This window comes from Fukomys damarensis, unplaced genomic scaffold (assembly GCF_012274545.1).
Source record: "Fukomys damarensis isolate Sample0158 unplaced genomic scaffold, DMR_v1.0_HiC HiC_scaffold_27, whole genome shotgun sequence".
NCBI classification, from domain to species: Eukaryota; Metazoa; Chordata; class Mammalia; order Rodentia; family Bathyergidae; genus Fukomys; species Fukomys damarensis.
In genome coordinates, this window is record NW_022900939.1 from 7996965 (window position 1) to 8005903 (window position 8939).

Genomic DNA, 8939 nt, shown 5'->3' on the forward strand with positions numbered 1-8939 from the left:
TATCGTCTCAATGTGCGTCCATTTAGCTATAAATGTCTCTAGTTTCTCGTTCTTTACTGTGCTACCTTTCTTGCTTCATCATCGTCTTACCCTCTGGCTCCACACTCACTGGCTTCCTTCCCTCTTCCTCTTTAATACACTGAACTGCGCCCCCTCTCAAGCCCAACGCTGTAGGTTTGATCCATAGTCCCACAGGAAGAAGCAAACAAGCAAATAAATTAGATGCACTGGCCTGCTACTCGGGGGTCACTGTCTCCTGTTTCCTTGGGTGCAAACCTTCTTCCTGCCTCCTCAGGAACCGACTCCGTGTGCCCTCCCAATTCCTACCCCATTCTAGCCTTCCTACCTCCAGTGCCAGGTCAGGCTAGGTTCCCTAGGAAGCTTTTTGGCTCCAGTTTCATGGAAGGCAATTGTTCCACAGATGAGGTGAGGTAGCCCTGGAGGTGTTTTTCCAGATGATTCAAAGGCTCCCGAGGCCCTGCATTCCACGCATGCGCAGTTCGCTGAAGGGCCCTGGATTCCACGCATGTGCAGTTCGCTGAAGGGCTCATCCGGCTAATGCCACTGCTAATCCGGTAGGGGGCAGAGCCCCGGGTCATGGGAAGCCCAGGCCCAGGTCCATCTGGACATGCTCCTCGTCCTCTACTTCTTGGTAGAATATCATCATTGCAGTTAACTCCTCGCACTCTGTCCTCTCCCCTCCTCTATACGCTGCATGCAGGCAGCTCTGCTGACAAGGCCCACCTGGGGTCTGTACACGTCTTCAGTGTGACCGCCAACTCCTTGGTGAAAACAGCAGCCACTGAAGGAGTCCCCCTTCAACATGGAGTCTGAGCATGGGGTCTTTCTTTCTTTCGGTACCGGGGATCGAACTCAGGTCCTTGAGCTTGTGAGGCAGGCGGCAGAACCATTGAGCTAAATCCCCGGTCCTCTGAGCAGCTTTCTTACAGCTGCAGACTCAGAATCTCTGATTGGAATGTCAGAACTTACCTGCTGTGTGCCTACTGGGCAGGTCACCCGACTTTACGGAGCCCCGCATACAGCAGGCTCTCGGTAGAGGTCACTTCTCTGCCTAGAAAGTGCAGTGGGCTAGGAGGCAGAGCACAGGCCACGACTTCCCATCTGCTTTGCACAAGTCGTTCTCCCTCGCTGGGAGAGTATTTTACCCGGCAGATGCTCCTCGAGTTTCAGTAGGGTTACACCCTGATAAGTCCGTCATAAGGCGAAAATGTCACTGAGTGGGAAACTCATTCAATCCACCTAACTACCAAACACCACAGCGTAGTAACTTGGTGCACTGCAGGCTCGGTTGCTTTGACCTCGGGATCACCAGGGTGGCTGGTAGCTGTAGCTCGCTGCCTGTGCCCAGCCCTGCAAGAAAATCATACTGCATCTCACTACCCTGGGAGAAAACCAAAACCCAGACTTTGGAGTACAGTTTCTACAGAATGCATTTAGCTTTCAGGTCATCATTAAGTTGAAAAATCTGTAAGCTGCACCATTAGAAGTGTGGGGCTGTCTGCAAGTGGAGGTGGGACTACACCAGGGGTCTCAGCCCTGACAGGTGCAGTCCACTGTTTTTATAATAAAAATTTAGTGATGATCCCTTAGCCCTCTGAAATAAAATTTGTGAATCAAGGAGCTACCCATTCACTGAACTGCCACAGATGCTCACACACAATGCTCTAACTATATTCTTCTAAGGGGAGATAGAAGGAAAGTAATCTTCTAAAGTCACAAGAGTTTCAACACTGTTGAAATGATGCCGTGACCTCCCAGAAGACCTGAGCTATTCAGGCATTGGTCCCGATTGAAAGATTCACTCAGAAACTCACAGCTGTGCACAGAGTGGAAAACTGGTGACTTGTGTGTCTACAGGGGCACCGCCCAGAGGACTGTGGTTTTGAGACAGTGAACAGCACCGGGTAAAGTTCCAAAGAGAATGAAACAGGTTGATCTATATACAACAGTGGCAAACCAAGAAAATGTAGCGGAAATAAATATGCAAAAAAAAGCCACTTTGCATTTCAATATAAAATGGAATCAGATTCTAGGTTTAGATATTCAAAAACTGTTTTCCCCTCCAGCAGCAGTGGTTCTCAAAGCATGGTCAGCAGAACGAGAATCATCCGGGCACCATGAGCAACACAGTTTCTCCCCCGCTCTGCAGACCTGATGTGTGGCAGAGCCCAGCTCCAGTTTGAGAAGCGCTGCCCCATGGGAACCCAAAGCTGGATGGAGGCTGTGCAGAAGGCGGGGCCATTCTTCTGCACTCCAGGGTCTGCATCAGCCTTGGCTCTGCCCACCGTATGCCAGCTCACTCCCAATCACTGCAGCACCCCACATGCCCCTACTGGGTCCCAAACAGCCCTGCTGAGGACCCCTGGAGAAGATGGTCAGTAAGATACATCCTGCTTGGCTTTCCTGAGATTCCTGGCCTGCTTTGGGCAGGCAGAGGAGGACAGGCTGGCTAGGAGCCACCCAGGTGCCCACTCTTCTGGCTGAGCCACGCTGCTCACCCCAGCCACAGTTGCTGAGAGGGAAACGGGCAGAGTCACAGCCCCGGGATGGTGCTGGGGCCACACATACTTCTCCACTAAGCAGCCACAACCACCTGAGAGGCCAGGACCTTACTGGGGACACAGTGCAGCCCTCTGGGCAGAGGAATAGGAGCTGTAGCCGGCCTAGGTCTGAACTCCTGGGAAGTCAGAACCCCAAGAGTCCGCAGGCCCTGGAGAAGAGTGCCTGACTTAGTATGCTGACCCCAAAGGCCACTCTGAGCACCCCATCTTGGCCTGATCAGGGATGGACTCTTTCTCTCTGTCTCTCTCTCTCCCTCCCCAGCAGTCTAGGAGGGACCAGAAGCTGTGAACTGCTCAGGTTGTTTCAGCCCAATAGAGCCTGTCAAATTCAGCAGATGAGCCAGCAGCCCAGCCCCCTTCACGGTGGCCTGGGGGCCCACCCTCCTGTCTCCATACCCTGGGCCCAGAGATGGTCAGGGTCCACCCAAATCCACCTTCTCCTCTTCTTCCAGGAGCCCCAGCCAGACTCCGTTCCCACCCCTCCTCTGAGACATGGCCAAGTGATTAAGTGCTGGCCAAGGAGGCACCAAGAAAGCACCATGAGCCACTTCAGAACCCAGGCTCTTAAAGCAGCTGCACCTCCTCCGCCTTCTCACCTGCTCTTCCTGCCAGTGGCTGGAAGGTGACAGGGGCCAAAGTGATGGTGGAGCCACAGACACAGAGCACCAGGATCCCCCAACCACTGCCCAGAGGACAGCCACATGCAGATGGGAAGTGGCCACTCAGACTTTCATGTGCAGTGCCAGACTAGCACAATCAAAAGAAATGTTAAGCCAGGCATGATGGTGCATGACTGTAACCCCAGCAGTCTGGGAGGCTGAGGTAGGAAGGTCATAAATTCAAGCCCAGACTGGGACATTCAGCAGCTTCAGGAGAACTTGTCTCAAAATAATTTTTTAAAAATTTAAAAAGGGCTGGAGATATTTTCTCAGTGCAGTCCCAGGTCCACGCCCCAGGTCCACTCCACAATACGAATGAGTACATGAAATAGGAGAAATGATAAAAGAAACAAGCTTCTATGGTGAATTTCTATAGGGGTTCAAACTTCTGTTGTGTGGGAGCCCTTACACATTCCGTGGTCTGTTTGTAATGGTAGCTGAGGCCAGTACCTTCTAGACACTAGGATGTGGTAACATTTGGGTCATATCTGTTGCAGCTGTAAATGGGCAAGGCACTTGCCAGGGTCTATCACTTCCAGTGGAGTATGAATCTCTAATACTGACCCTACCTTTCATTGGAGTAAACTGAGAGTAAACATCACAGCAGGGGGATCTTTGCATACATGCACCACACGTGGTGGAACTTCATTACCAACATGATGCATGAAGAGGTGGGAACTTTAGAGGGGGTCAAGATATGATGGCTCAGCCCTTATAAATGGAATTAGTAAGATTACATAAAAGGTTGAAGCGGGGAATCTTAGTCCCTTCTTCCCCTTCTGTGTAGTTCTAAAAATCATTTAGTTGTACTGTTTGCTATTGATTCTCAGTAAAAAGAAGTGAGCAGTACCCATGTCACAGCCTGAACATTAGACTCCCTTGAAATTTCCTTTGCCACGTTAATGGGCCCATTATCCTTAATCTCTCTCCCACAGTCTCAAGACTTGAATAAAATGTAGATAAATTTTCTACCAGAGCATAGCACATATGGTCTTGAGTTCAACTGCCCGTAGAATCTTTCCTCCCAACTGAAATCTCCTGAGCCTGTCTGGTCTTTACCATCTGAATTTTTATCAGCATTCTGGTCTTCTGAGTTCTGACCAGAATCTCAGCTGACAGCATTCTTGGGTTTCTCTATCTTGCATCTCCAAACTTCCAAACTCCAGCAAACCAGTTCCAAAGGCTTCTAAACCGCATGGTCATGTAGTTTAGCAACCACCCCATTCCTGGTACCAAAATCCGTCTTGGTCACTGTTATGGCTTAGGTTTAGATGTTCCCCTAAAACCTCAAGCGGTCATAGGTGGGGCTTTTTCAGAGCCGGCCGGATCCAGAATATGTGATGCTGGCATCAATTCATGGCGCAACGCTAGGCTCAAGGGCACTAGGATTAATGGTGTGAGTGCTGCCCTTCCTAAGTAGCTTGAATAAAATATAAGGGATAGAAATGGCTGTGGTCAACTCCTTGCTTGTCTTGCTACCTTCTGCCCACCATGAACTATTTCTCCTCTGTGCTACCTGTCTGCCATGCCACCCTTCCTGGGAGCCAGCCGATTATGGACTGAAACCTCTACAAACTGTGAGCTAAATAAACCTTTCCTCCCTTAACTTTGCGAGTGTTGGGTATTTTGTCTCAGCAACAAGAAAAGTAACAATGACAATCACTTTCTTTGTTACTGTGGCAAATACCCAACACCCACTACTTAAAGGGGGAGAGGTTTATTTTGGCTCTGGGTTCCAGAAGTCTTAAGTCCTTGCATGGTCAGCTGGCTCAGGTAGAAGGGCCTGGGTGAAGGAAAGCTGCTCAGGTAACAGAGAGAAAAGTGAGGAGCCAGGGAAGGAGATCTACTCTTCCACGTCACACCCTCAGGTGATCCACCTCTTCGTACCACACCCTACCCTCCTAACAGCAAGATAGTTATATGGCCCTCATGATGCAATCATCTTCCAAAACCCCACCTATGAGTGCATGAGGCCTCTGGGTGACATTTTTCATCTAAGCCATAACAAATTACATTGAGGCACAGAGATATAAAAGGTCACAGATTCAGTGAGGACAAAGACGGAACTCAAAGTGTGGCAGGCTGAGGTCAGAGCTCTTGCAGAAAGGAATAAGGGAGCAGACAAGCCAAGGGTGGCTGGCGTGGTGACTGAAAACTTGTGTGGCCTCTGCTTGCCCTGCTGGCCTGGAACTCATACAAGCCAGGCTGCAAGCCGGAGGACTGCCCGACCTCCTGGCTGGGCCAGCATTCCAGGTGGCTGTGTCTCTCCGCGGGACCCAACATGGCTCTGAAGGAAACTGAGGAACGCAGATGCTCCAACCGTGCACTCCCACTCCTGCATCGATCTTTTCTGCCTGGTGGCTGGAGACGCAGCAGCCACTGAGGGCAAGCTCTGCGGAAGAGAGGCCAGGGCAGCCAGGGGCCAACGCCAGCGCCCCGTTCTCCATATTGCACGCAGTGATCAGCCCCAAACCCCCTTCGCACGCCTGACCTCCACCTCTGCTGGGTGTGGCGGTAATGACAGGGCGTGGGGGTTCGTAGGGCCAGGCCACAAAGAAGGGAAGAGGTGGGAGCGAGGGGCGCAGGAAGGGCAAGGTCAGCCTCTGCGAGCCCATCCTGTGAGCAGAGACCTGAAGCCACACACGGCCCCAGGCGGGAAAGGAAACCAGAGACTTCTCAAAATAGACAGGGAGGGTGCAGCTCCGCTGTGTTTCCCAGCTCCCGCCATCTGCCCAGCCTGAGCCGGAAGAGAGGCGGGGGAGGGGATGGCCCGCACGTGGACGGGCTCCTGCTGTCTGCGGAAAGGAAGCCGAGCCGGCCGCCCACATCACCAAGCACCTTCCCTGCGGGCCTTCGAGTTCAGACAGGATCGTGGTCATCTGACCTATGAGGAAACTGGGACTCAGAGGGGGACAGGGACTTGTCCAAGGCCACACAGCTGCACAGATCTGAATGACATGAGTTGGGCGCTAAGCCTCCTCCACAGCAGCTTGAGGCCTGCAGCCTGCACAAGCCCCCGCTGTTATTGCTCCACCTTGGGACTGAATCTAACCTCAGACCAGCTTCCCCTGGAGAAAGCCAAGTTTGGGACTCATGGTGGAGGACTGGTCTTGAGGGTCACACTGCCTTGGGGCTGCCTGTGAGGGCCCGGGCAGCACAAAGCTACCTGAATGACACAAGCTGGGAAGAGGGTTTGGGCACTTCAGGGGGAGCAGCCCCGGTTCTGCCCGGAAGACAGGGAGACTACAGGATGGACTCGCAGACTCCAGCGCCACCTTCACCCAAAGCCGGGTCCCAACTCGGCCCCATCTCTCCCTGCCGTTCCCCAGCAGCCCGGCCCTAAGCCCAGAGGAGACGGGGTCTCCCTAAGCCAGTAGCCAAAGCAGGAGGGCACCATGGGGAGGCCAGTTGCCCCAGGACTGGCTGAGCAGGGGAGATTTCCGGAAGGCGACTCGGGCTGGGCATGGAGATGGGCTGGGCGGCTGTGGCTTTAGTCTGGCAGCCTCTTCAGCACAAGCGCCCTGCTACCGCTTCTCAGCGGGGTTTTCATAAGCAGCTCCTCTCCTAGGACAGCACAGGGCCCAGAGAGGGCTGGGGACAGCAGGGTTCTTTCTCAAGACCTGCTGTAACCAAGCTGGGACACATGGCCTGGAGCCTCCCTGGTTGTAGATAGGTGAGCTAATTATGTTATCTTTTAGGTAGTTAGACAGGGCCTCCCTCAAGGAGCCAGGCCTCAAGGAGCCAACACGGTGAGGAGCCAACATGGAGGGCAATTAAGGCACATCCACTGGTTAGCATTATAAAAAAGAAAAGAGCTACTACTTCCCTTAGAGATAGACAGCAGTAATTGATATCCTAAATGGAAAATTCCTTGTATGAGAGTCATTTTCCCATTTGATCGCCATTTAATCGATATTACTTGGGTGACTGTACTTGTAACCTTATTGGTTGGTCATGGTTTTGCCCCACCTCATGCCCACCTTGTAACTTTCCATTGGTTCTTATAGTTTTGTCCCACCCTGAACCCACCTCACCTCATGGCTTTGCTCCATCAAAACCCTCTGGGAAACAGGGTCCTGGGAAACCCACTTTTCGGTCCCCTTTCTGTCTTTCTTAGATAGAAGCTTTCTTTCAATAAAATTTTCCTACTCTTAATCTCTGTTGCTCCTAGAATTCATTCTTTGATTTTAGAGAACACGAACACAAGTTTTGGACGTCTCACAGCTTTGGGCGTTGCATCTCTTCCCCCTGTATCATGGGAAGGGACACAAAACTGGGGAGGACAGGACTGGACACCCTGGGTTGGGATCCCAAGGAAAAGGCCAGGCCTTGGGGCAAAGGGAAAATGGGGGACTCCCTGAAAAATGAGGCTTAGCACACAACCATCATGGGGCTCCCTCTGCCAGAACAGCTGGGTTTCCCCAAGGCTTTTTGGGACCCACCACGAAGCTGGGTGCCCCAGGGGCTCCAGAAGTTGTCAGCAGTCCAATGGAAGCAAAAAGAAAGGTGGGGAGAAATGCACTGAGTCACTGGGGGAACTGGGGGTGCCCTGGAGGAAGCCACGCCCACTGACTCAGGGAAACCCACAAACACGACTGAAATCCCGCCACAGAGACACGTATGGGGGTGAAAGCAGATTTTAGGGAGAGCCTAAGGACTCTTGGTTCACACTCTCAGCCTGCCGGACGTGGGGAGCAGTCTGAAATCAGATCGCCTTGCCTTGAGTACTGACACCACCCCTGTTAGATTCTGGGTCGACTTCTGCGAGCCTTGATTTCCTCCTCCACATAATGGGTGTCAGAACGGTACCTACCACAAAGAGTGAAGAATGAATGGACCAATGTCTTAAAGCACTTAGCAGGGTAGGGAGCATTGGAAAACGCTCTGCCATTGGTAGCCATCGTTTTTTATTATTGAGATTGCTGTCGTCTGTGTTATTATGCACAGGACATGACCTAGCTCCAGGCCCCATGCTCAATGAGTAATCGTGAGGAATACAACAGAATTCCTGTACTCCCCATTCAGACAAATGCTCAGCCTGGCCAAAACCAAAAGGGAGCTGGTCACACCTTAGCATGAATTAGTTTCGTAAACTTAAAAGCAAGGAGAAGACTTCTCTGTGAGAGGACCAAGCTCATATGGGAAAAGATTCCACACCCTGAAACACTATTGTTGTCTCAGGCTAAGGTATCAGAGGAATTCAACCATGTTGCTTTTTGTTGGGTGGTGGGTCATAGGGGTTGCCGAACTGGCCCTTGAGATCGAAACCAGGAAGTTCCAGGAAGATTCTTTCAGATTCTGGAATTCCCTGCAGGAGGTGGAGGAAGAAGCATCCATGTAATGCGCCTGAGAGGAAAATTTCTGCCTGCCAAAAGCACGTCATTGTTCCCACTGCATCTCAGCCTCAGACCGACTTCCGCCGGTTCCACCCCAGTCCCGTTCTCCTGGGAAGACAGCAGGGCCTGTTTTGGGAAGCTGGCCAGGTCTCCGGCCCACATCACCACCCCCCTCGTCCCAGAGAGGGACACTGACTGGCGCTGGCCTGGTGACCTTCCTGGCTCACACAGAGGCAGAGCCAGAGCGGGACCTTGGGGGGCTGGTGACCCAGATTCCACTTCCTGTCCCGTTCCTCTCTGTTCCCAGACTCTGAGCTGGGCGACGATAGGCTGCCTCTTCCTAGGGTCAGCGGCTCGAGCTT

At 52.3% G+C, this 8939-nt stretch overlaps 1 protein-coding gene across 1 annotated transcript in view; it reads right to left on the bottom strand.

The window, feature by feature from the left end:
- LOC104854145 (probable inactive 1-aminocyclopropane-1-carboxylate synthase-like protein 2) overlaps positions 1–389 on the bottom strand; it is a 49566-nt gene extending 49177 nt beyond the window's left edge. The window contains exon 1 of the mRNA XM_010612524.3: positions 347–389. The gene's annotated coding sequence lies outside the window, so the exon portion shown is untranslated. The remainder of the gene's footprint in view (positions 1–346) is intronic.
- Between the last annotated feature and the right edge of the window lie 8550 nt (positions 390–8939).